This window comes from Barbus barbus, assembly GCF_936440315.1.
Source record: "Barbus barbus genome assembly, chromosome: 2".
Taxonomy (NCBI): domain Eukaryota; kingdom Metazoa; phylum Chordata; class Actinopteri; order Cypriniformes; family Cyprinidae; genus Barbus; species Barbus barbus.
The window spans coordinates 7,132,847-7,160,817 of record NC_136730.1 but is presented as its reverse complement, the minus strand read 5'-3'; the positions used below and the strand labels follow the sequence as shown (position 1 = coordinate 7,160,817).

At 38.3% G+C, this 27,971-nt stretch overlaps 1 protein-coding gene across 2 annotated transcripts in view; it reads left to right on the top strand.

The window, feature by feature from the left end:
• Window positions 1-27,971, top strand: part of LOC306886681 (uncharacterized protein) — a 96,682-nt gene that overhangs the window by 45,695 nt on the left and 23,016 nt on the right. The window contains exons 1-2 of one of the 2 annotated variants that reach the window (XM_079443984.1): window positions 26,606-26,940; window positions 27,192-27,254. The gene's annotated coding sequence lies outside the window, so the exon portion shown is untranslated. Of the gene's footprint in view, window positions 1-26,605; window positions 26,941-27,191; window positions 27,255-27,971 lie in introns of those variants that run through there. The other variant, XM_079443985.1, reaches the window with a different exon arrangement.

Genomic DNA, 27,971 nt, shown 5'->3' with positions numbered 1-27,971 from the left:
CACCCCATATTGACAGAAAAACACAGAATTGTTGACATTTTTGCAGATTTATTAAAAAAGAAAAACTGAAATATCACATGGTCCTAAGTATTCAGACCCAGTCTCTCCAGAGATGCTCAATTGGGTTTAAGTCAGGGCTCTGGCTGGGCCATTCAAGAACAGTCAGGGAGTTGTTGTGAAGCCACTCCTTCCTTATTTTTACATATATATCTTACCTAGCAAGATATATATGTATATAATTTATAATATATATATATATGCATTTTTATTATGTCGAGAACCGTTCATCCAGTCGACTTCACACGTGTCGGGTGTGTTGCTGCGTGTGGACCCAAGGGAGTGCAGTGTCGCATTTTGGTTCAATATGGACAGGCAACAGGTTCAGAATTAATAAACTGCAGAATAGCATGAGCCGGAAGCGGCGCGCCTCACACGAGCAGGGCTCGTTTACATGCTCCGAGAACAGACACTGCACTAGTGATACAAAACACACAGGTCAGTTAAGAGCCTAACATTAGCCTATCCTAGCCTAGCCTAACATTTTTCTAACAAACAAATCACTCCCAAATCAGAAATTAGCAGCACTGTAATTACTGACACCGTAAAGGGTAGGCTATTTAAATAAAAGAAGAACGAAAAATAAATGAACAAAGTTCAACGAACTGTAATAAATAAAGAACACAGTAGCATACTTTCAATAACAGCATCACACATTTTAATTAATGAAGAGTTTAAGTAAAATTAAATTAATTCTCTTATATAGAATAAAACAATCTGTAATAGGCTAAATAGAGCAAGGTAACGTTAGTCTGGCTAGACAGCCTACATTTCTAAATTAATGAGTCTTATACGTTCACTCATGGGCGATTCATATTCAAGCACGAATGAGAACCATTTTGTGGGGGATGCCAGGTGTTCGAGAAAAAAAATGAATATTCGAATCTCAAAATTGAAAATCGAATGCCAACCCACCGAACGAATATTCGAATAATGGAATATTCTGGTCCAGCCCTAGTACACTTTTTATTTTGGATGCAATTAATCGCGATTAATCATTGCCCAGCGCTAAATAATATTTCACAATATTACTTTTTTACTGCAGCCTTGGTGAGCATAAGAGATTTGTTTTGAAAAGCATTACAAAATTTTACCAACCCCAGACTTACCATTTAAATAACTTAAAATGCATTGCTGCTAAAGTAGCATTTGCTGTTCAACTGGTCCCTAGTAGCCCCCAGGTAACCTGAGTTTGAGACCATTGGGTTAATCTGTGTGAGAGAAACATGTCCTCAGAAACAAAGTCTTGCTTGAAGTTACACTATGTGCTGTGTGCATGTGCATGCATTTGTGTTTGCACATCTGGTTAAATAGGTGTGTAAATGCCTTGTGCAAAACATGTGTTTGTGTTTCTGCAGGCCAGTCTTGTGCGATACAGCTGTATGTGTGTGGATTTGTGAGCTGTCGTCATGGTTTCTGCTGGTCTGCTGAAGTTCCTGCTAATGTTTATTCCTGAGCCTGTTTATCTCATGGTCCACGTGAACTAGACAGTGAACATGATTGTGCGTGATACATTTGAGCGTGTATACGATTCCTACCGCTGCTTATAGCTTTGCATTGCCTGTGTTGCCAGCAGAAGTGGTATTACTAAAAATATCCTATAAACCCGCTCACCTCCTCCTGCACCCCCTGCTGGAAAACCTCCCCCTGCTGTGGATCGCTCCACCCTGTCATGAAATGCTGCCTGCTCCTGCTGCACATTCCACATGGCAGAGCAAACCATCTCCCTGCAGAACCAAAGGGGGGATATTCCCAAGCAGCCTTTCTTGCTCTACAGTATGCAAATGATATGAAAAAAAATATTTTTTCATGTTTTCTATCGTGCACACATATTAGCAAAAGTTTTACTTTGCAACACACTTGCTAACATATGCATGCATGTGTGTTTGTGTGCAACTGTAGTGCATATTGAAGTGTGCATGCAAGTCGTCTAGTATGTGTTTGATTCTTGGATAAGGTGTGTTTCCATGCATGTTTTTATTCCCATATGAGAGCGTGTGTTTGGCCAGCTGTGTGGAGGTACATTCTTTAAGCTCCAGGCGGAGGGGGGTTGGAAAACAGAGCAGGCGAATTCCAAATTCCGATTCTCCCTCTGAACATGTCCAGAACTAAACTGCAAACCCAACAAAACTCACGTGGATCTCTGTTTTTCTCTTTCTTTCTATCCATCTGTTTCTTGTATAAACAGACGTTAGTTTGAGTTGAGAAATAGCAGATTTGGTTAGCAGAAAGTTAGAAATTAGCAGTTTGTTGCTCTGTATTGTTTTAATGCTGTAATCTTGGGATTGGTGTACTGTGATGTCATAATAGCATGATGCCAGCCCCGCCCCCTTTTTACTCCCACTAGTCTAAACAGGAAACACTTTGGCTCCTGTTTTTCAGGGTTACAAATAAACTAGTGTTTCTTGTTCTCTTTCTTTTCACTCTTCTTTCTCTATTACAGATTGGGAAAAAGTAATGAGTTCAGTCGGAAGAGAACGGAAAAGTTTAGTTTCACTGTATGATTGAAGTTGCTGTAGGTTTTAAATCTACTCTGAAAACACATTTTTATTCCTTAGCTTTTGGAAATTTGTAATTGTTGTTTTTTATAGTGTAGTCCTGCTATGCACTATGTACAGCACTTTGGATCAATTTTTATTGTGTTAAATGTGCTTTATAAATAAAGGTTGTTGTTGTTGTTGTTGTTAGGTGTTAGTGCGTTTGTGTGTGAGAACACGTTTAGTTGTGAGTTTAGCTATGAAAAAAAGTAAGCCCATTTGCACCTGGTACTAACATCTGTGGAAAGCAGTAAATACAGGTACACTACCAAGATTGGTACTTTTTTCATGTGTATCAGAGACTTCTCAAGATACAATAAAACAGTATGTTATGAGAAGTATTATTCTTTTAATTATTATAATATGCTTCCTAATTTTATATATTATAAAGTGAAATTTCTTCCTGTGATGGCAGTGTTGAATTTTTAGCAGCCATTACTCAGTGTTTCCTCTTCAGGATCATAATTTCTTAATATTATCAATGTTAAAACAGGTGTGCGCTTAAGATTTCTGTGGAAACCATGATAGATTTGATCAAAATCCTTTGAATATAAATTTCACATTTTCAAATTTGTTTAAAAAAATCTATATTTTTGTAACATTATAAATGACTTTACTGTTACTTTTGCTCATTTTAATGCATCCTTGCCGAATAATGGTATTAATTTCTTTAAAAACTAAATCTTTCTGAGTGATAGATTTATTGGGAATTCAATCATACAAACTACATTTGGAGTTCAAAGGACTGGCTACTTGTTTAACATGCAGTTATGCACAAAAACTAAAGTTTTACACTTTTTCAGCAACACGTCTTTTAAAGAAAGCAACCTTTTGATCAAAACATTTGGTAACATTCATACACATTTCATTAACAGAACAACTGTTAATGACAAACTAACCTATGTACATAATCTCAAATCTGAGACCCTCTCAATGAAATCTTCATGTTAATAGCATTCTGTCTCCATTGGCCATTTGGGATTGGATATGGATGTTAATGTCAGATGTAAACAGGTGCAGAGTGCAGTTAGAAATTACTGTGTTTTTGTAGTCGTGTGTATAAGTAAAGGGTGCACTGACACACACATGCCATCAGTGCTGAAGGTGTGTGTATGTTCATCAGGACCGGCTGACTGTGGCAAGCTAGCACACTGAATAGCACTTAACCTTCACCTCACATTCACAACGGTAATGTGTGTGTGCCACTCAGTGTCTGTGCATTTTGCTAGCGCGCATTAATAGATTATTGATGCTCTCTTGTGATGGTTGACAGTTAGATGGAGGTGGAAATGGACCTATAATTTCATGCCGATGCCAGACAGACAACACAAATACTAATTTATATCCTCAGAGGAAGCGATTTCTCATGGAGAAGAGAGAGAGAATTAGACAAAAGCAAGAATGGATGAGAGAAAGTGATAATAGAGTTTTCTCTATAACACCCTTTTCCCTCTTTCGCTCTCTCTATCTGTCTCTCCCTAGTCTTCATTTTGAACAGATGGGTTGAGGTATCAGTTTTTAATGAAGGCAGTGCGAGAGTCACATGACTGTCTCACACACATATACAGGCATTTCAAATCTTTGTGGAGCTCACATACAGACGCTTAGTTTGGAATAAGATAGATGGTTCAAATTATTGTTGTGTTATTGAATAATGGAATAATTGCATGTTACCTTTTGTGTTTCAAAGAAAGGATAAAAACACCTACATATGATGTGAATACATTCTGGTCAAATTTGACTGGTATGATTTCAATCAGAAAAAAGTGTTTACATGACATTTTAAAAAGACCTTTTTTTTTGTCTTAATGAAATCAGTCTTTGTGTATATTTATACTATCTTTCAAAGGTTTGTTGTCGGTAAGATTTTGTTTTTGAAAAATATTTTACACTCACCAAAGGTGCGTTTATTTGATCAAAAAATATTATTTCAATTTTAAATGAATATTTTTTTTATTTTAATAAAAATATTAAAATGAATTAAATTAACATATTAAAATTCAATTTCTTCCTGTGGTGGCAAAGTTTGATTTTCAGCAACTATTACTCTGTTAAATCATTCTAATACATTGTTTTGGTGCTCAAGAAACATTTCTTATTTTTATCATTGTTTAAAACAGTTGTGCTGCTTAATATTTTGTGGAAACCATGATTAATTTCTTTTTTTTTATCAGGTATTTTTGATGAAGAATTTTGAAAGAACAGTATTTATTTCAAATAGATTTTTAAAATAATTTACAAGTCACAATTCATTCAATTCATTTCATTTAAAGCTATGTGAAAAGACTGAAGGGGTGCATTGTGGGACGCATTGTTAGGAATGTGCTGATTGGTAATTGCACACAGCTGTAGCTCATTAGATGTTAATTGCCAATTAATCAGCAGCTCCTCATTGTGTATTTTAAAGTAGGGGAATGAGAAGTTGGAAATGTTGAAAAGAGGAAACGATTTGTGGCATGAGCAGAAGAGCATGATTCCTACTTTCCTTTACTCCTATCACAGTTTCCTTTTGTCTATGTCAACACTTGCTCTCTTCGCTCCCTCTCAAACATCTCTATGCTAGTAAAGGAAGAACGGTAGACGAGAGAAAAATATGTTTTTGTGTGTTTTATCTTTTGTATATATTGCATGTATATATGACGGACGAAGCCAAGTTACAATCAGGTTATATAGAGGTTAGTCCGAAAAAGAAAAATCAAACTGGTACATTTTCTTTCAGACTTAAAGTTTAACATTACATTTTAAAAGATGGTATAGTTTGTCAGAACTCAAACTTTTACAGTGCGTGTAAACATAGTATAATGTAGGCATTGTAAAGAAGTTGTTAATTAAAGATGGAGCCGTGTAAATTACATCAGATCTGACATGCTGACACATGGTTGTTTGTCATGCGTGTCATTCAGTCATTTTTTTTATACGTTTGGTTACATAAGTCCACAAAGGACTTTGAGACCAGCAGCATTCCCTGACACACATTTACTTACAATCTCTTTTCTTTTGTCTATTGGCCAAGAGTCAAATATTTCACTTCTCCTTGGCACACGACCACATCTCTGCAGTAATAAATCAATACAGTGGAAATTATGTAACGCTTGGGCCAAAGGCACTGTGGACGATAGTGAATGTGGCTTTATTTGGCTTCTGAATTCTCTCGTTCTCTCCCTCCCTTCCTTTCTCAGAGAGATTTTTAGAATAACTTTCATCTTTGTTGGATCATGGGAATGGAATTCATGAAAGAAAGCTAAAAATATCTTGAAACGGCATCAGTGTATCAGGGGATGACTTTTTTATGTGTGTGTGTTTCCGTACTTTATTACTGAACAATGTAAGCATGACTTCTTTGCACCAAGTCAGCAGATTTTCCATCCAGCCTCCTTTTTCGGGTCTCGCAGTGGAACGTTTTCAGCTACACGTGGATATCCTCATCTGTTGTTCCCATTCAAGGGTGCGAGTGTGTGCTTGAGGCTGATTCGAGGTGACACCGTAGGAAAACAGTTACAGCACAAAACAGCAGTTTTTTTATTCTCTCTCCCACACATTGAACACACATACAGATGCGTATCTCACACATTCACACAAATTTCACTGGCGATGTATTCAAACAAAATCATAAACACCCCTAGCTTTCAGCTGGATTCACTGATCCAATCACAGAAATTCTGTTCAAATTAGCACTAAATTGATCATTTCTGACATTCTCACTGTCACAGCCGCCAGCTATGTACGTTTTTGCATAATCTAAAGAGCATGATGGGCCAATGTACACTGCCGTTCAAAGGTTTTCTGGAGCACCAAATCGGCATATTTGATTGATTTATTCCACTGTGACACTAAAGACTGAAGTAAAGGCTGCTGAAAAGCAACTTTGCTATCACAGAAATAAATTACATTTTAAAGTATATTCAAATAGAAAACAGTCCTTTTAAATTGTAATATTTCACAATATTACTATATGATTTTAAACCTGCACTTATTTGATTTAAAATAAAGTCTTATCGCCCCCAAACTTTGAAAACTGTTGTATATGTGTGATCATTTTTATGATATAAAAATATTGCTGAATAAAATAAATTAATATTTATTTAGAATACGCTCTAATCAGAAATGACCTTGATAACGTAATCAAGTTAAGATATAACTAGGCTCTTCTGGTTCCTGTATAGTCGTTTTTGTAATTTGGTCAGATAAATAAATTGTGTAAACATAATAATAAAAAAGGAAGAATAATCTAATCTGTATGAACCAGAATTTAGGTCGTCTAAAATTGCAACACTAATTTTAAGGAATTCCACCAATACTGACTGACCTACTGACCTCCTTGGCGTGTAGTCATTCAGACAAAACCTGCAGACGTTTTCTCTTTTTGGTGGAAGCATTAACTACATTGCACACTTAAAATATTTAATAAACAAGCATGCAAGGAAAGTGTATAACTTTGTGAATGACAGGTATCTGCATAAATCTGTAGTGCGTTTTAAGGATTTCTGCAGGTGCCAGTACATGATGCACTCTGATTCTGAGATCACACAGAAATACTGGAAGGGAATGAGAGAATGAAATATAGTAAAAGGATCCCTTCCGCTCTCCGATCATTTCTATCTGACACACACAGGGAGGGAGGGTGAGAACGGAGGGGGGGGGGGGGCTGTTTAGAGCAAGAGATGTGAAAAAAAACCAAGAGAGGCAGGTTGGCCTATAGCGGGGGTTGGGCTTAAGCGCTGTGTGTGTGTGTGTGTGTGTGAGAGACCAGCTCCTTTCCTCTCTTTGTTTGACTACTGAGTGGAAAAAAGCAGAGAAATAGTGTGTGTGAGTGAGTGAGAAAGAGAGAGAGAGAGAGAGAGAGAGAGAGGGGGGAGAAGGATTGAGGGAGGAAAGCAGAGAGAGAAGGAGAACGAGGGAGACACTTTTTTTTTTTTTTTCTTTGGCTAAAATAGAAGGAATTCTGTTTTGTTTGGAGCTGGAAGCCTGCATCCTCTTGACTGTGTCAGTTTCTGCATGGTGTGTTTTTTTCTTTGCAAGCCTTGCTGCCGGTGTGTGTGTGTGTGTGTGTGCGTGTATGTATGTGTATGTGTGTGTGTATGCGCGTGTTTGTGTGTGAGGGGGGCAGGTAGTCAAGCCTGCAGCTGGTTAAAGGGAAAATAAGAGCTGAGATTTTACCGAACAGACTGAACGAGCAGCTCTCAGTGTGGAATTACCTCAGAAACACAGGGAATAACACTGGGAAACACGGTAAGACACGCACGCTGCCTCGCTGCTGCTCTGTTTCTTTGTGCTTCCAGCAGGGCATTTAAACTGAACTCGTGAAAGTATCCGGGCTGCATTTGGACAGCTCAGCAGAATAAAAACACACACTAGGCGGAGAGCGAGAGAAAGTTGCACTGCTTTTTCCAGTCGGAATGCCGCACAAAGAAAGCTTGTTGTATGCAGTCAGTCCGACTGGCTCGGTTTATATTCTGACTGTCACACACACTTATCCTACTGCACAAAAAAGAAAAGATAAAACAGAAATGCTCTACAGTTTTCTGGTGTCTGCTTCCCACACATCCACATGGAAAAGCAGGATGTATACATGATTGTTCCTGATAAGATTGCTGTTCTGTTAGTGACTCTTTGTTAAGTGGGGTGAGTTTGTGTAATTGTTTTGCAGGCGTGTGTGTGCTGTCCGTTGTGGTCATAGGAAGTGGTGGTTATGGATTGTGTTAGTTGAGAACTAGAGTAAAACCCCGGCGGCGTGAGTGTGTGAACCTCTGCTTCCTCCTGGCCGTGTGTCCATCTCACACAACCCACATCCATTACCGGCATCCTGGAGTGTTTCGATCAATCAAGAGTCATTGTGCGGTTGTGTGTGTGTGTGTGTGTGTGTTGCTGGGCGTGTATCAGTTGACTCCACCCCTCATTAAAGCTCTCCACTAAGATAAAGAAACACAAAACATTGCCGGAAGAGCACACTTCATCATTGTCATCAGGAGATGTGTAAAACAATCACACGTCTTCATCTGTCAGTATTCGGTTTCTCCATTCCTCAATAGTTCTCCACAGAAACAACATCTCTCGTTCTCATCCTCTCTGTCTTCTTCCTCGCCCTGTCCATTGGCGAAAGAGCAAATTGTGACTGTCTGCCCTGAAACAAATTTGACGTAATGTTGCCGGTGCCTGTTTTCATCAGAGCATATGCATGTCGCCCTCAGGCCCCTTTTGCTTTTAGCCTGCATTGCTGTTTCAGCTCCACTAGCTGCTGTTTAAGCTGAGCACGATCCAACTCTGTTAGCATTAGCAGCATGAAGACTATTATTACCCATAATGCCATGGTGATTAGCAGTGTGCTAATTTATTCATTAGCTGCTAATCTAATTGTCAGCACTGGTAATGACTGGGCCGTTTGTGTATTTCTGAAGTAGTTTTGTATAGTCGTTTATGTCAAAATACAGTTGAGTCCCAGCTAGCATGGCATCGTCAAAAAAAAGGAAAATTAAAATAATGCCAATTTTCCATTTTATTTTGTTGTTTACAGCAGTGACAATAAGTAATTGCTAAGGTATTTTGGTATAAACCATGCTCTTGTTATTACTATGTAGTACCTTGCTGAAAAACCAGCCTAAGTTGCTTTGCTGGTCTTATGTGGTTTACTAGGCTGTCCCAGCTGGAGTTTAGCTGATTGAGATGAGACTTTCTACCCTGACCAGCTGAAGTGTCCAAAGCGTCTCTAAAACCAGTTAAGACCATCAAATCATATTAGGCTGTTTTAAGTGTTCTAGCTTTCTGTCCAAGTCATTTTGGATTTGCCTCAGTCTCCATTGTAAGCTCTGTCTTTATCACTCCCTGTGATGGGCGTTTGTTCTTCTGCAGATATGGTGTGGGTGTGGGTGTCCCCTGAACCCCACCCCCCAGGACAGGCCTGACTGAACGAGGGATTGTGCATTCATTGGAATGGAGAGGGAGAGAGCGAAGGGAGGGAGGCAGGAATGATTGAGTGGGCTGCCTGGAGAAGAAAAGAAGACGAGAAAGAGAGGGGGGGGATGGGGGTGGGGAAATGTTGAATGTTGCTTGGCTGGTGTTTTGCTCTTTGGTTGAAGGAGGAAAGGGGGAGGTGGGTAGGTATTGACACCCAGCTGGTTAGTTTGAGAAGGAAAGATGTGCAAACATCATCGGATGAGAGAATGCACGGATTGCTGAAGAACAGGGTCATATGTGCTTAAACGAGAGTGAAAATACAAACATCATGTGACAGGAACTATTTGCTCAGAAAAAATACTTATAAACATTGACATGAATTGAAATAACCTTATATTAATACTAGTTAGTGTACTGAAACCTCATAAAATAACTTTTTATAGAATTGTGTCTATCTATCTATCTATTAGGGGTGTAACGATTCATCGATATAGATCGATACGATGTCTGATGATACGATGCATCGATGCCACGCGTAAAATATCGATATCTGTAGTATAAATAAGCACCTTTATTTTGGCTCTGTCCACATAAATGGAGGTCGGAGCCAGCTCCAGATGGGTTGGGCCTTGTTAATATGCCCTACACCAAACCCAACCCTACACCTACCCTCCCTCTTGGAGCTGTCCCAACCTACTTGCAGCATAAGTCACTCCCACTTGGGGGTCTCTGGGCTGCGGCGATATATATACTTGCCAACGCGTGCATTCTTGTTCAATCTCACGCATCAGGACTCGATATAAGGACTGCCCAAAGGCACAAGGCAAGCATAAAAGACACTCGGGATTGTTTGCAGAACAGTCGAGCGCTGTGTGAGAAGTTTTTTGCGCACACATCTGAAGCGCACGCACACAGACTGCCGCGTCTACACCGCGCGAATACTAAATTGAGCTCTCTTGGTTAATTTCCTAAACGCTGTCGATTAGGCATATGTCTTAACATAAACAGTTGAGAAAGAAAACGCATGTGTATCAGTAGCCTATTTTAAATCCGTGCTTTCGTTCTTAAAGTGAAAGCAAACGAATAATTAATCTAATGCTGTCAAAGAAAAATACAAGTGCTCACTGCTCCTGACTAAAGTAACCTTTGTAACATCAAAAATGATTAACCTATATTTAATTTATACAGTGAAGACTATGCAGTTATTTTACATTTGATTTATTACATTTTTGTTTCGTACCTGAAAATGTATTTTAGACTGAGCTGAAAAACCTGAAAAGCACTGTTTATTGAACTTGTGTCTTTGTTCTATTGTATTTATTTTCTGCTATTGCTTGTAATTTGGTTATCTCTAGTAAAGATTTTTAGCACTGAGCCCATAATAGCAGCCAGAATTGTTTTTCCAATTGTTTATTTTCTTTATTATTTAAGAAGAAAAAAAAGAAAGAAAAGAAAAAAGTGTATAGGCCTATTTTTTTGTTGTTGTGAATGTACCAATTGAGGTACATGATGTGAAAATTTCAGATAAATGTTCATGTTATATATTTTGGTTGCATTTGTGAGTTAATAAAAATGTAGATGGCTGTTTAAAATAGGTATATAATATCATAATATCGAAATATCGATCGATATACTCCTGTATCGAATCGTTATTGTATAATTTTTTGAGGTATCTGCAAATATCATATCGCTGGGTATGAGAATCCATATCGTATCATATCGTGACGAAACATCTGATTTACACTCTTACTATCTATCTATCATCTATGTCGTCCTGTCTATAGTTCTCTCTATCAATTTTGATCTCTAGAATAGAATCAAGCCTAAAAATTTACACTACTGTTATATGTGTGTTTTCAATAGTACTTTGGCAGTGTAAACTGTTTTTATCATGGCAGTTGCTTCTGTGAACTGTGTTAGGATGGAAGTGCTGACAGTGCGCATGGTTTCTTGGTGAGATCATGTTTGATTTGTTTTGTTTGGTAAAGTTTGTTGAAGTCACAGAGATGGGAGGATAGATGTGAAGAGTATATCCATCTCCCCTTTGTCTCTCTGTATTCTCAGAGTCAGACGTTTTCTATCTCACACACACTCTCATAAATTCCTTATTATCGTTAGCATGCAACTCGATCACTCCAAACACACACCTGTGTTTCCTGCGCCTCCTTTGTCTCGCTTGAGTCTCCTGGGAATGAAGTGGTACTGACACACACACATGCACACATTCTCTTGAGTAAACAACCAAAGCTGTTTTTCTCAGAATATCGAGTTTATTTATAATTAACAGCATCTTTGTTCTCTAGCATGGAAGCTACAGTGCTTTTGTTTAAAAACACGCTGCCGAAATTCTGACAGATTTATTCTATATCATTTTGGGTTATGGAGGGTTTATATATATTAGTGCTGTCAATCGATTAAAAAAAATTACTAATCGCACCTAACATTAAACTTTTTAAGTATACTTTTATATTGCAATAATTTCACATTTGATCTTCAAATTAATGTCTAAACAACATAAAGAGGGTATATTTTCAATGTTTGTTTAATGGCATCTTTTTTTATGACTGAAGGCCAGTATCACTGACACCAATACTACTGATGCCTCTATAAAATTGGTATTTTTTCCCCTAATATTTAAACATTGACTATAGCCATTCGACGTTACAGTATAATTGAGAGCTATCAATTTTAATATTTATTAGACTTTAATAAAATAACTTCTAATTTAAGTGAATTTTAAACAATGTTGCCCTTCAGCAAGTAGGAAATATACAGAAATTGAATAAAGTTATCAAATATTAAATTCTAAATTAAATATAGATGAATCCTTAAAGCTATAAAAGTTATTGATTTCCTCTTTTTTTTTTTTTGTTGTTCTTTTGTTCTTTGATGAACAGAACTCACAGCAGGTGGGTTATTAGATTATTTTGGGTACTGCTTCTTTAAGAGCTGCCACTGCTGAACATGACACGGATCTGACACGCATCGTGTTTTCTCTCAACTCTCTTTAACTTTTCTGACTCACTTCACGTCTTAAAGTCTCTATTAATGAGCTGATAGGTATAATCAGGTGTGTTAGATGAGGGAGACAGTGCTGGGCTGCTCCAGGACAGTTTTGAAATCCATTTCAGAGTTCTTAAATGTGACCCATATAACATAACCTATAGCCTAATACATGCATGCAGTTTTAAGGCAGCTTTAATCGCCTTCATGACTTAATTGACCACGACATTGCATGCACGTCGTTTCTTTCTCGCTTTGATACAAAATGATAAATGCACGCCGGTGCACTTGTGGGCCGATTATCCTACAGTACCATTTCCGTGCTCGTTTGACTCGCGCCTGGCACTGAGCTGAAGTGGAATGCACGTCTGAAGCGTCTCCTGTTTGATGTGTTCGTAAAGACGTTCTGAGATTAAGTTTGCAAGAAAAAAGAGACCGAGGCAGCAGTTGTGAGTGGGGTGGCCAACACTAGCCCCACCCCTGCGTTAAATATTTCTAACGCGTTAAACTGAAAAAATTAATCGCCTGCATTAACGCTCTAATTTTGACAGCACTAATATATATATGTGTGTGTGTGTGTGTGTGTGTGTGTGTGTGTGTATATATATATATATATATATATAGCTAAACACGTTACGACTGAGTGACATCTAAGTGAAAATCTAAGACATAAACAGTGTGCTTTTTATGTTTTTTTTCTTGTGGAACTTTGCCAATATTTATACATTTCCACAATCTTTACCCCCATCTATGTTTAATGTTTAGTATGCATGAATCCATTTATAAACCCGTTTAGTATGCATTAGTATCCAGTAAATTTTCAGTGTGGGCGGGGCTACCTGGTAAGAACAGAAAACTTGGAAGTGAAAGATTTAATTGCTTTTCATGACAGTGTTACTGTCAAGGCATTCTACATTTCTTCAAAACGTTAAATGTGAAAAGTATTCCTTTTGTTAGAAAGTAATGCTGACAATAGAGGGTTAAAAAAAGCCAAAGTAGGGACTTTACACAAAATCAGCTTTATAAACTCAAACACAGACTGTGGTTTGAGTGTGTGTGTGTGTGTTTCTGTCATCTTTGATTCTCTGTTTGTATGTCTTTGATCTGCTTCTGTTCTTTTCGTTCTTTCTCCTCCTCCTCTATTTTTGTCTGCTGACAACCCAAAACGGTTTCTGGTAAAACTTGAATTGATTTGTGCTTTTGTGTGTCAGTCCTTTGTACAGTATACACACATCCCGTCAGTGAGCTATTGTAAATGCTTCTGGAACAAAACACACCTGTTTCAGAGGAAACTGTGTGATGTTTTGCCCGTTGAAATAATCAAACACCCCAAAATATATCTTTCTGCAAAGTGCATTATGGGGCGCGACCCTTCTGTGACCCCTGGGCATAATCGATGGCCGTTTCGCATTACTTAAATGGAGTCATGTGACTGAGCGATAGAGTTACGCCATCAATGGGTGAAATGGCACCCGGCCAATCGATGGCAAGATCATAATGATATGGAGAGAGAGAGGGGTCGTATCAGGGTCAAAAGTGTGTGTTTGAGCCCCATTTCTTCATTATTCTGTCATCACCCTTTTTTCTTCTCTTTCTGTCCTCTGTAATGTCATTTAGGGCGAGCCGCCTCTCTAACCCAGTTCTCCAGTGAGCTTTGACCTCTTGAATAAGGTGTGAGTACAGTATGTGTGTCAGAGATATTAGCTGTACTCTGACCTGTTGTGCAAGGTCTGTATGTTAAGGTGTGTGTGTGTGTGTGTGTGTTGTGCAATAAGAACTGGACCCGCTCAGGCTGCAGAACGGCGAGATTCTCTGCAGGTCTGTACGAGATTTAGTGCCTTTCTCTGGACTGAGATCTCTGTGTGTGTGTGTGTTTGCTCTGCCTCTGCTGTGTCTCACACTCCTGCCACCTGATCTGTTTCCTGTAGATGTGGGAGCCTGTATAGATGACCCCCATGTGTCTCTATGTATGTATGTGTGTCATGTTGCAGTCAAAGTCATTGTTGATGTTGTAATTGATTTCTCACTGCACTTGTTTCTGTAGTGTGAGACATCTGGAGCATTAATTCAGCTGGCTTAATTCGGGTGTGTGTGTTTATGAATGACTATTGGTTTTGTAGATGAAGTTGACTTTGTCTTTGTACGATATAATAAATAGGCCATTTGTCTTAATTTCTTCCCCTTAGCTTGCAGTTCACCTGCATGAAAAGTATTAGGTCAGAAACTTTATGTATGAACACATTGCCAACATGCGGGCCGATTGAAGATAGTTGCGCAACATGTTTAGGACATAAACATTACAGTTTTAAATTCAAGTAAAATGTGTTTTAACAAACCACTGTTCCAAATGTTTATTTTATTTATATAGTTTAAAGTTTTATTTTCTATTTTTTAATGATCATTTATATTTATATGTTTTCATCATACTTAATAATTTTATTTATTTATTTTTTACAAATAAAAATGCAAATAATAAATATAATAAAAAAATATATTTTCTTACGTATTGTGACATACATCCAAGTGTAACAGATCATTAAAAACTGTAGGACAGGAATGTTTTTGTTTTGCGGATTGGATTTTTTACATGTGGCAGTTGAGCTCCAAAGTAAATGCGAGCTTGCAGTCGATTTTAAGAAAGGGGTGGAGTTTAAGCATGTTTGGAGAAGTCTGACATAGATCACCAGAGTCTCTTGTTTTCACTGGAGGTTATGACATTTTTATAGGATCGATAACATGCATTCAAAAAATAGGATGCTATTTCATAGCATGCAAACTTTAAACTAATCCCAAGACTATTTACTATGTATTTAAAATAATAACAAATAATAGTAATTGGCAAGTAAAGCAGCACCAGCAGTCCATCTTTATTGGTGAGCCCTGATAAGTATACCCATGATTTGGAAACAAGGCTCTGTTTTATGTCGTAAACTGGTGTTGTAATGTGATTCTTTGTTCTAAGATAATAATAATACCAGTCTGTTCATAGAGACACTTTAAGCTCTTAGCTGTGAGGTGGCATCATGAATAAGAGATTTGAGGTTTAGATGCTGAATACTGTCTGAATCATTCGGTGTGCGTGTGAGCGAGCTGGCGTGGACATGTTACCACCTTCAGTGCGGCAGGTGTGTCATACGAGGAGTGTGTAAAGCTGATCCCATTTGTTTTTAGCAGCAGTATCAAAGGCAACTGTGGATGTTGCTTTCATTGAATGTTTATGTGGAGCCATTTGCTCGCAGCTATAGTGGCGTCCCCTGCTGTGTGTGTATGTAAGTGTGTGTGTGTGTGAGCATTCGTGTGCTCTGGTTGAGAATAAATAGAACACCAATGTGATTTCACACCCCTCCTCCTCTCCTCCCATCCCCCTCCTCTCTCTCTCTCTTCAGCATCAGTGCATCTGTGTCATGTCACAGGGTTCTGCCGTCCCAGAGTAACCCACCTCCCCCTCCTTCACACTAAACGCTCGCTTTTTCTCTCGCTCGCTTTCAATACATCATCATCTCTCCTTATATATTTGCACTTACTGTATATATACACACACTTCTTTGATATGACAGCATCTGTCAAACATGCATTTGTACAATACAATTAGTTTGTCTTTTTCTGTGTGGCTATGTCATCAGCCCTGATCACACACATGCAGCACATATTTTCATGCATACGTGTGAGCACAAAAGGCTTTTGTATGTTAATGTGTGTTTGCATGTGTGTTTGTGCAGCCTCAGGCTCCTCCCCCAGGGAGAGACGGACAGGTGTGGAACAGATTGAGTTCTGCCTCATCGGCGCTGAACACACACATGCATGAACACACCTGCACGCTCACAAACAGCATCACACACTAACTCAACACAAAGCATGCAAGCCTATTAATGTCCACATATATAAACGGGTAGTTGGCAAGTAAAAATTGGAATGTGTCCTATGATGTGACATAGCAAAAAAAAATTAACTTACAAATAACATGAGAAAAATGTATCTTCATTCTTAGAGTTACAAATAGCATGAGAGGTTTATCTTCAATGTTAGTTTTTTTTTTTTTTTTTTTACATTTTTCCGTCGCACCATAGGACACATTGATACGTCAACTACAAAACACAAATATATATAATGTATTATGCACTCCACCTCCAGAAATAATAGTAGTCTAATATACATATATCTTGAATTCAGCCACTGTCTTTTTATGAGTGAATCATTGAATTGTTCACTCGAACGATTTGTTCAAAACACTTATTCGTTCAGGAATGAAACACCACTTGTAAGTGAATTTCTATTCGTTTTGGTTACATGTGCTTATGTAGAAATAGTCAGCTGCTGTGGTCATATTTAGATATCAACGTAAATTGCTTTATTGCCATAGAATTAGGATGATCTCAACAGAAACAAGATGTCATGATCGAGAGCAGTTCTGGACTTTTATGCTTGTATTTTGTAGTTGGGATTGGTAAAGTTTACTTTGGTTTGATTATGTTGAGCTAAAATAAAACAACACTTCATCCTTTGCAAAAACAAAAAAACAAAAATGGAACACAAGAAAATGCTTTTCTACTCCAGACAGTTTGCTGTGCTGTGTTTTACCCTATATAGAGAACTCATTATAGAGGAAGAGGCTAGAAAAGCCTGTGATCACGGATTGATGTTCTGCTGTGAGGATTGTCAACTGATGATATGATGTAGTATGTGGTGTGGTCTCACATGATATTGAACGTTGTTTCTTCATTTTCCAGTCAAGAGCGAATCAGAATCCCCCTAAACATCTCCACATTTCCCTGAATATCTCCTGCTCTCTGTCTTTTTCTCAGTCTGCTTTTTCTTCCTCTTTTGCAGACATTATCACATACTCATCGTGCCTTAAATTTCTTTGCATAATTTAGTTTTAATGACAGCGTGTTTCTGCCTGAGCATCTGGTGTTAAACCCAGTGTTTATATGAACACAAATTTGTTTAATTTGAGCAAGTATTGCTAAATGAAGTGTACGCTAAGTATTTGTGTGTGTGTGTGTGTGTTTTGTTCTTTGCTTGTGTGTGTGTGTGTGTGTGGTCTTGTGGTGGTTTAGAGACACCATGTGTGGATCATATGTGAGTTTAAGCGATTTTGTACATTTTGTAAATGTGAGTTTTAGTGTAAACAGATGGACGTACTGAAGAATACAGCACACCTCTAAGCCCACACACTTCATATTCTTTATATAGAATATAAAGTGCATTCATGCACACACACACACACAGTGTTAAAAAATTTATTAAAAAAAATATTTTTTTATTAAAAAAAGTTATTTTGCATAGATAAAACATTAGTCATTTAAATGTAATCGTATTCACCAACAATCAAATTGACCTAAGGTCAACACATTGCATTGCCTACAGATCATGCTATCCAGCCAAACCTGGACCTCTTGGTTACTCCAGCACATTTTATGGCGCTAATGTACCAAAAGCTATTTTGCTGACCAACATTGAACATCAAATGAGGATGAATTCAGAGCATCAATTAAATATGGATGTTGTCTTTTCTTTTATGTCGGTTTGCAAACCATCACATACAGTTTTAATTACTTTCTCTTTGTCTTTTGTTCAACAGCTTTGTAACTATTAAGTATTGTTTGGCTTTCTTTCCCGCTTTACACTTTATGGCAGGCCAGCCAAAAATTATGTTGTCCTACCTATCCATCATTTCCTTTGAATTAGCCTAGGTAAATAACTAGAAGAATAAAGCGTGGTGAACTATGTGCACAACAAAACAATGTGTAATTATAATAATAAATCAAACTAATATGATAACAGATACCAGTCTACAGTATCAAACAGTGTAACAAACAGGTTTTGCACAGCTGAACTGGAAACTGCTGACACTGGAAGCCCTGCACATTCGAGGTAAAAATTGCCTAAAAAAGGTGGATAATACTGGAGTGCATTTCCTTTTCGTTCATCCCAACAAATATTAATTGTACACAGAGAGTGAATAGTTCCATGTTTTGTGATTCACTTCACTTTTTCCATACCGCAAAAAAATGAAAGTTAGTGGTGTCCAATGTTATTTGCTCCTCACTGACAATTCTGCAGGAGAAAGTCACACAGGTTCAGAAAAACATGAAGTAATGACATGAGTAAATGTTGACAGAGTTTTAATTTTTGGGTGAACTATCCTGTCAAGGCATAATTATGTACATGTAACTGTACAATCAGGAAAAAGTAGTTATTTGACTATATATATATAAAAAAAAGACTTATGGGCTATAAAACATAGACTATGGGTTATATGGGCTATAAAAACAGACTTTATCTCTGCCTCTGTATGACTTTACCTCTTTGGGACATGGTAAAACAGCTTTTACAGGTTACAAACGCACATACAGCGCCAATGTTTTTGACAGAGTAGAAAAGCTAGTACCATTAAATGCTGAAGACTATAGTTGCAATGTTTGCTGTGGCATATAATGACAGTCTGTGCTGTCTGTCTGTGCTAGTCGTCTGCACTGGCCGGGCTCTGCAGGAACTGAAGTCGGTAAAGAAATGCTGGCCCAAAAGTCTTGTTCACTTTAGATCTGTGAGATTGATGTATGCAAGAAGTTGGTCCCTCAGGGTTTAGGATTTATTTGTGTGTACTTGTAATAGAGAAGGTACAGAAACATGTGTGAGCCTGTTTGTTGATCACCTCAGCATGTTTTTACCTGACTGGCTGATGTTCTTGTTGCTGGCTCTGTTCTTGTGCGTCTGTGTGTGTGCGTGCAAATAAAACCGTTTTGTCTAGTCTGGCTGTCGGTGGATGTAGATGGAAAGTCATTTATTGAACTTTGTAAGGGAAAAACAGAAAATGGCTGTTTTGTTGTGGGCTGCTGTCTGTTTCTCAAACTCAGGCTACTGTTATGTGGTCAGCTGTGTGTGTGGTTGAAAGAGACCTACAGAAAATGCACCACACCCTCATGAATGACTGACAGATGTTCAGAGACGTTTTAAATATTCATGAGAGAGTTCAAATGCACGTGCACACACACAGACGCTCTTAAGAGAGTCTGCGTTTAGCATTAGGGATTCCTGCTTGGCTTTGTTGGTTACTGTTTAGACAATAGCATGTGTGTGGGTACAGGTTTGCATGTGGGTAATTTTCGCAAACCATACATGGCTGAATCTGACCTTTTCATGTGACGTGTGGCAAAAGTTCACTAAACCATATCTTCAGCGTGGTTTCTGCACCCCACCCAACTTATTGCACACCCCCACATATAAGACTGATCACAGTCACAACCACACGAACGAACGCAGACTAGTGGGCAGCGACCTAATAGACCAAAACAAATTAAACAGGCTTGCAGACATAAGCAGGATCATGATTTGACCTGGTATCACTGTCTCTGTAAGACTCTCTGTAACATTCTTCTTCAACAGGATGGAAAGGTTGTGGGTTTGAATTTCAGAGAACGTAGATACTATTATGTATGCCTTTAATGAACTGTTTAAGTGGTGTTGACTGTTGTATGGTGACTGTACAATACTTTCTATATTTAGGGGTGCTTGCTAAGACAGTTACTACAAATGTTTGTACTGTGGTTAGTCATAGTCGTGTTTATTGTCATATTACCATATTGCAGGGCTGTGGAGGAAAATAAAATGTGGTTCAGTGCAGACATAACAATGTTCAACAAATACAGGCCATAAATAAGATTTAACAATAATATAACAGTGGGTAAATTTGGGATTTGGACAAATCATTATTAATATTGAACTTTGAAACCTAACGTGTGTCTACATTTAAGCAATTCATGGGCATTTTTTTTCCAAGGCGACCTACATTGTATTCAAGGTATATTTTGCTTACGTCATGATCTGTTTTGAGCTACGTGAACACTAAACACTCCAGTGAATGATAACTTAAATGTGCTTGTTAAGCAAATGTTTTTTTTTTTTTTTTTAAGCAATCCATCTGGTGTACCAAGAAACAAGGGAAAAAATATGATGGACTTACATTGAGGGATAAACTCAAACTTTAGTTCCCAGGATGCGATTGCAACAAACTCCATTAAGAAAACTTTTGGTTATAATTGTAAACCAATTATCAATAACGGTTTTCTTAACTTTCTTCAGGGTTTGTATCAACCGGCTGCAGAACATCATAAATTTGGTGGGTTCTTTTGTTCACTAAATAACTACCTGGCAACAACCCAGAATAACTTTATAAATGCATAGATACAGCTTAGTAAGCACCACAAACACCCTAGCAACTGCATAGCAATGCCATTGCAACCACCCACAATGCTCTTTTCACTTTTGCACGGCACATTTTCTTCAACTGTAGCTGTATGTCTGTGCTCACGTGAATGTTGTAGTGTGTGTGTGTTTTGTGTACACATTGGGGTATGTGGTCTATTGTCCTAACACGAGGAGCAGCTCTGAGTCATATAGTGAATAAGCATCAGAAAAGCTGAATACAGTACCTTGATTCACGCAAAACAAGCTCACACATGAAAATATGAACGCATTTAGACTTTGCACCCATAAAAGCAGTGCACACGTGTAGGTCTGTGACAGCTTGAGTGTCGGTCGCAAGGAGCAGGTGTGGTAAGGAGTTTGGTTAGGTAAGTAAAGTGATATAACCTCAATGCTCTATAACATACAGGATGATAAAACTGTGTCACATCTTGTAATCTGGGTTTGAGGCCCTCAGGGGTGGAAAAGCTTTTCAGACATAGTTACTGTTTTACTAAAATGTTTTGACTCTGGGGTAATTGTGAATGCATGTGGGGGGAAATCTCATTTTTAGTTGAATAGTGTATGTAAAACCTGAAATTGCTGAAACTGTGGGGAGCTGCCAACAGTCTCCATGAGGAAGCTTAATGTATTACGGCTCAATGTATTAAATAATGACTTATGAGAATATAAAAATGAAAAAAGGTTTGTGTGAAGGTAAGATTACGGGTCAAACTCATTAATAGAATCCTATAGAAAGTTCCTACGTAATAGAAAAATGTGCTATGTACTTGTTCTGGCTGGCGTCTTTTGAAGATCATTAATACAATGGAAGAACAGGTTTATTGTTTGTCTGTAGTGGGCCTGTTTTCTTTGGTTCTGGATGAGTGGCATTAGAGAATACAGGTTTTGTATTGCCTTGTCTCCATTTCACCTTTACGCTGATTACAGGATGTGTACAATATCTTTACAATATAAGTTCATTGATGGCTAACACCTCTGTGTGTTGAGTTAGCATAATTCTGATATCTATGATTACATCTATGACAGTTATCAGGTGTACAGAACGGGTGAGCTGTGTTGAGGCACAGAAATGTAATATGTGCTGGGTGAGAGGAGTGTGTATTCAGTAGATCATCACGTTATATGTGTGTGTGCACATGCCCCAGCTGGTGTACAGGGAAAGGAGGAAAATCTCTTGTGGTAAATCCAGCTAAACCGGGTGAGCCATCTTGCACCAGCAACAAACCAGCTGGTCATAGCAGTTTAAAGTCACGATTAAATAGAAGTAGCACCAGATCTTATCTTCCATATTGTGACATACATCACAATATAAGTGTAAGGTATTATTGAAAAAGAAAAAAGTAAAGATGAACGCAAGCTTGCAGGGGCAAGTTTAAACGGACTAAATGATTGGAGAATCCTGTGTACGTCACCAAAGAAAACCTTGTCATTTTCACTGGAAGAATGATAGTAATAATATTTTGATTAAACATTACGAGATGTAAAAATGAAATATGCAGTGATGAATTGTTCGCTATAAGATCTATAACATGCATTTAGAAAATGTTTAATTTCATGCTGATTCTAATATGTTCAATCTGGTTTGTGAAGCATGAAAGCTGGTTGACCAGCTAGAAACCAGGTGCTGTCTTGAGCTGGATTTCCCAGCAGGTATGGGGACTGTTTTTCTCTCTTTTTCAATCTCCCTTGCTCTCGGCCTGTCTCTCACTTTCATGCTCTCTGAGCACCAGTCCTCTCGTCTGTATCAAGAACACTTTGAGTCTGAGTGTCACACTGTTCCTCATGGTTTTCTCATGTTTGTTTGGTCTGTGTCCTCTTATAAGCCTCTGAATCCTCTCTTCACCTCAGATACTAGATTAGTCCTCTGTCTTTTGGTAGTGGGGATAGGCCTTTTCTCATCTAAATCCTGTAAACTCCCCCTCACTGTGACCTTTGAGCTCATGGAGCCTGTCAGAGTTCAGAGTGACATTTAAAATGAAATGCTAGATGTTAGCTGATCAGGGATTGATTCCAGCAAAGATATCACTTTTTTTCATCTCTGTCTGTCTCCCCATCTCAGTGATCAGTCAGGATATATTAAAAGCCAGTTAAACACTGGACTGTTGTTTCAATTTCATTCTGACTGGTTACTAATAGCAGTGCTTTTGCAGTTGCACAGCGTTTGGACTTTAGGTTTGTGTTAACTTTACAGTTGTTGCTGCAGGCCTGTTTTAAAACTCAGAGCAGCTGTCTATCTGCAGGGGTGCGACCTTTTGACGTTAAGGTCATAAGTCAAGCAGCCTAACCACTTCTGTTTTATAGTCATTAATAAACAAATAAACCCGCTTTATCTGACCAAAGATTGCTGTAATTTTCATTCTACAGAGAGAATGGTTTTGAGTGAGTTTAAATGTTTCCCCTCAAGCTACAGCTTTGGGTAGAAACGGAGAGAGAAGGTGGAGAATTGGTGAAAGTCAAAAAATAAGAGTACCAAAGTACATTTACATTTATTCATTTAGCTGACGCTTTTATCCAAAGCGACTTACAATTGCTATATATGTCAGAGGTCGCACGCCTCTGGAGCAACTAGGGGTTAAGTGTCTTGCTCAGGGACACACTGGTGTCTCACAGTGGATTCGAACCCGGGTCTCTCACATCTTATCCACTGCGCCATCACCACCCCAAGTAAATAAAAAAAATAAAAAATTCTGCTTTCCTAGTCAGGATTTTTTTTTTTCTGGCCTTCCAGCATTTCCACCATAATAATTATACATTTTATTTTGAGAAATTATTTATATACAGTGCTTAACAAACTTATCAGACCTCCACCACCCAGTGTAAGTTTTGAGTCACAGCTGCCCTAAAGAATTGGTGATTACCAAAATCATTGTTTCTGTAATGGTTAATCCATCGGTATGTGTGAGCTCTTTAGTCAGGAATTTACAAAGTTACTGTTTTACAAGAAAGGCAGAAAACATTGTGAAGGACTTTATTATTATAATTGTTTTTATTATTCAGATGCCCAATTAGTCGATAACAGCAGAGACTGTAGAAAAATCCTATCAAAACAATGCCAGCAAGAATGCAGGCTGTTATCAAGGCCAAGGCCATACAAACTTTTTTGGTTATTATGCATGAATTAAGACTCTTTAGTTGTTTCAGTTTGTTATTTGCCTCATAAATGACAGTAACAAATTTTAGTTTAAAACAAGTGTTTTGACAGATTCCTAAAATTTGTGTTTTCCCTTTATCAGACTGTCATTGGGCATCTGAATAAAAAAATAAAGTCCTTTTACTTTTATTTCTGCCTTTCTTGTAAAACAGTAAATTTGAAATTTCATGGATAACAACGAACATTTTATTTTAGCATTACAAATACTACTGTGACTAAAGAGCTTACACATACTGGTGTATTGACCATTACAGAAACACAAAAAATCATTTTGATAATCATCATTACTGTTAGTTTAGGGCAGCTGTGGCACAAACCTTACATTGTGTGATGGTGGTCTAATAAATTTAAGCGCTGCATATTTATGCACATACACACATATTGCCATTATTTTTATTAATTTACTTCATTTTGGGTTTTTGTCTGTTGATTGTTTAAATGTTGAGCGTATGTAAGAAGAAAAGAAAGCCTATGTATACATTTTAAAAATACTCAAGTATAAAAAAAAACAATTTCTATGTGTCTAAAACCATGTTCATAAGACTCATTAAATGTAAAGTTTTCCTTGCCATAAACTATTCATGCAATATGAAGTGTAAAATGTAGGTTTTTCTTTTTTTTCATGAAATTGAATGACAGCTGTCATTATAAACACACTTTTATGTACTATGCATATTACTATATTCATAAACAACAAAACATTTTGACATTTTCAACCCATTATTAACGATGAGACTTTTTAAATTTGTTCAAATAATACATCATTGTGAAGGTTCAATCACAGAAAACACTAGTTAATAAGTTTGCAAGGCACAAATACACACATACAAGATTGACCAATGTTAGCTTTAACAATGCTACTCACACTTGCAATCCTTATTTTTATATATTGTTCAATATATTGTTATAGTGTTTGAGTGGGACATTTACTTTCAAAATGAGTTGGCATGGACTCATGGCGTGTAAGTGTAATTCATACGTGGGTGTATGTGGGGTAGATGTGGGCAGACGTGGCAGTTAACCCTCTGAATGAACCATCCATCCATGTGTGGCAGCTGAGACAACTAGTGTACCCTAGTGCTGACTCAGTGGAGCCTACAAAGTGGGAGCAGAGTGTTGATCTAAAGGCTTCTGTCAGTTCTCACACACACAATACCACTCATTTCTGCCACTGCACATCTGACAGTATGCGTATTTCAGTTCTGTGTGTGTGTTCAGAATTCTGCTGTGCTCGTGGGAACGCTGCTATATTTAGCTGCCGTGTGAGAACGGGAGATTGAGCTCTGCCCTCCCTGATTATATGGCCAGAACCAAGCAATCGGAACTGCAAAGTAAAGTACTCAAAAAACAGGCACATATCTTTTGAAATCTGTTGTAAGGGCAGAATGTCAGTGTACTAGCACACACGAGCACAATGGGTGGGTGTGGGTGTGAGTGGGAGAGATCACAGGCCGTCACAGTGGTCATATCCCTTCTTCCTGTCTGATGTATCCTATTATGTGGTCATCGCCACACACACAATTCCGAACAGCAAAGACAGTGCTGTAGCTGGAATGTGATAAGATTTGTTTATGATAGAAAACGAAAAGCCATATTTGTCTTCATTGTTTCCCAAAGAAGCTATTTGCACATCATCTGCTGTCGATGTTTGTCTGTTTTTGGTAGGCGTTGTGCTCAGAGCGGCGGTGTGTGTGTGTGTGTGTGAGATGTCCTTCCGCTGCTGTCCAAGAAGCCTGGTTCCTGTGACACACTCCCGTCGTTTGGCCAACCTGTTTTGTCTCGCTGCCACTGATGTAACCTTGCTAAATATAACGTGCTGATCACACACGAATGCAGCGTCTGTCCGCCATTAAATGAACATACCATGCTGTCCTAACACAGTCAAGAACACATGCCAGATGCCGTTAGTTTCTTTAAAAAAAAACTTAAATCGTGACTGTTGTTGAATAAGTCAGAAAAAGTGAATACTCTTCCAGTGTAATTTTAAAAATCTTATCCATGGTTTTCCTGTCTGTTTTTGTTTATTTCAGCACTTCTCGGTCCATCTGTTATGTCTGTCCTATTTTTACTCCTCTTTGATTTACAGTGCTCCTCTGACTTGTCCGACGCTCTCAGATTTCTCAACTTCAACACTTTTAAATCCTGAATAAACCCTGCAATAGCCGCTCTATTGTTTTTCAGTTCATCTGAACTTGTTTTTTTTTAGTCATTTGTTATTTTTGCAATCTAGTTTAATATAATAAGGATAATAGCAATAAGAAGAATAGTAATATTTTTATAGGATCGTCATTGTTGTTGTCTATTAAATAATATAAATATACAAATATAAATTGTTGTTTACATGGTATAAAATTTAAATGAACATATTACAAAAAATGAAGTAATAATAACAATAATAATAGACCTAGTAGTAGTAATAATATAAAGTTGTTATTATTATTATTATTAGATATGGGACTAATTATTATTAGCCCCATATCTACTGAATAGCATGTTCTGAGGCTAGATATGGTACATATGACGCTGCTTGAATGAGTGAGTCTTGGGTACAGCATTATTTTTGTGAGATGAGGCGTGATAATCGTGTTCAAACTTATTAATAGTCAGGAGGCGGAACTGCTGTCCCGGCTGTCCGTGAGAGTAGGACACCAGTCACGAGTCCGTCTTAAATAAAGCAGCAGGCGGAGAAGCGCGGGTTTGCGCTGTCAGGGAATTCCGGGCCGCGCTGACGTCAGGAGCGTGAGGGCGGGGCTATGCTGCTCTGCGGAGAGAGAAGAGAGCGTGCGCCCCTGTAGCCGGAGCTGTGTGTCCCTTTAAAAAAACCCAGCGCCGCTCAGCGCAACTCGATCCTTGCCTTAACTCACAGACACTGCTCTGTGCTCGCTATAGAGAGCGGAGACTTACCCAACAACAACAACATTAAATATCAGCAGCACGCCCTCTGCGGAGAGACACAACAGACTTTTGGCTTTTGAACCGAAGGATTTAAGAAAATAAACGATTTTGCAGATTACTATTGTTGTTATTTAGCTGGTACATTCATCTGCACGCCAAGGAGAAGTTACGGATAAACAGCGCTCGTGATATTCACCGGTAACGTAATTTTAACCGACATAGTCGTGTTTTAACGGTTGTTTTTGTTCTCCGGCAGCGTTGACGCGACGCTTCTGCGTTTTATTCCCGCAGCGCTCATAACAAAAGCGCCGCCTGTAATCCAAGCTGCTTTATGTGATCACTCGTAATTTAATCATTTCTGCCGTTGACACCTTTCTAGTGTCCTACATCGGACTTCTCGTATCATCTGTAAGCAAAACTAAAAGATGTCCTCGTTTATTCTCCAACAGATCCCGTCTAACTTTTGGGAGCGCTGGTGGAGACGCAAGCTGAACGAGTTTTACTACTAAGGGGTAAGTCAGCTCTCTCTTATCTCAGTTGTTTTATCATTGTTACCTCCATGGTAAACTCATGACTACTTCATAGTTGAGTGTTGGCCGTTACTAAAAGAAATTACGCTCCTTATTTACAGGGTAGCAACAGTCTGTGAATGAAAGCGTTGTAGTAACGGTGACCGGAAGTTCAGCGCTCGTTCCCCACGCGCATTAACTCTTCACTGCCCACAAACACATGCCTTTGAGACAATGAATGGCATTCTGTCTTTAGAGAGATAATCTTTGGACAAATCAAAACATGGTTTAATTATTGGTTTGGGTGTGTGGTTGCGTGATATATTGCTGTATTGTGTAAGCAGGGTGTTGAAGGTAGAAAGTGTTTAGATGTAGGTTGTAAAGTCTCAGTCCCACGTGTGTCCAGTGAAAGGGGGTTGGGTTCACTGTGTAAACTGACCCGGCCCATCCTCACTGTCCAGACCTGCCTACCAGTGTCAAAGAAAGACATGTTTCATTTAAAAGTACTACATAATACTAAAATATAAACGAAAAAAGTTTTTTTCTTAGTTTCATATAAATCTGTATTGACCTTGATACAGTCATGAGATTCTAAACTCCCTGTTATATGGCTTTCTTGTCACATGACAACAAAATAGCCTGCATACTGCTTAAGCCATACTGACTTGATAATATGTGATCCTGGACCACAAAACCTGTCATAAGTAGCAATGGCCAACA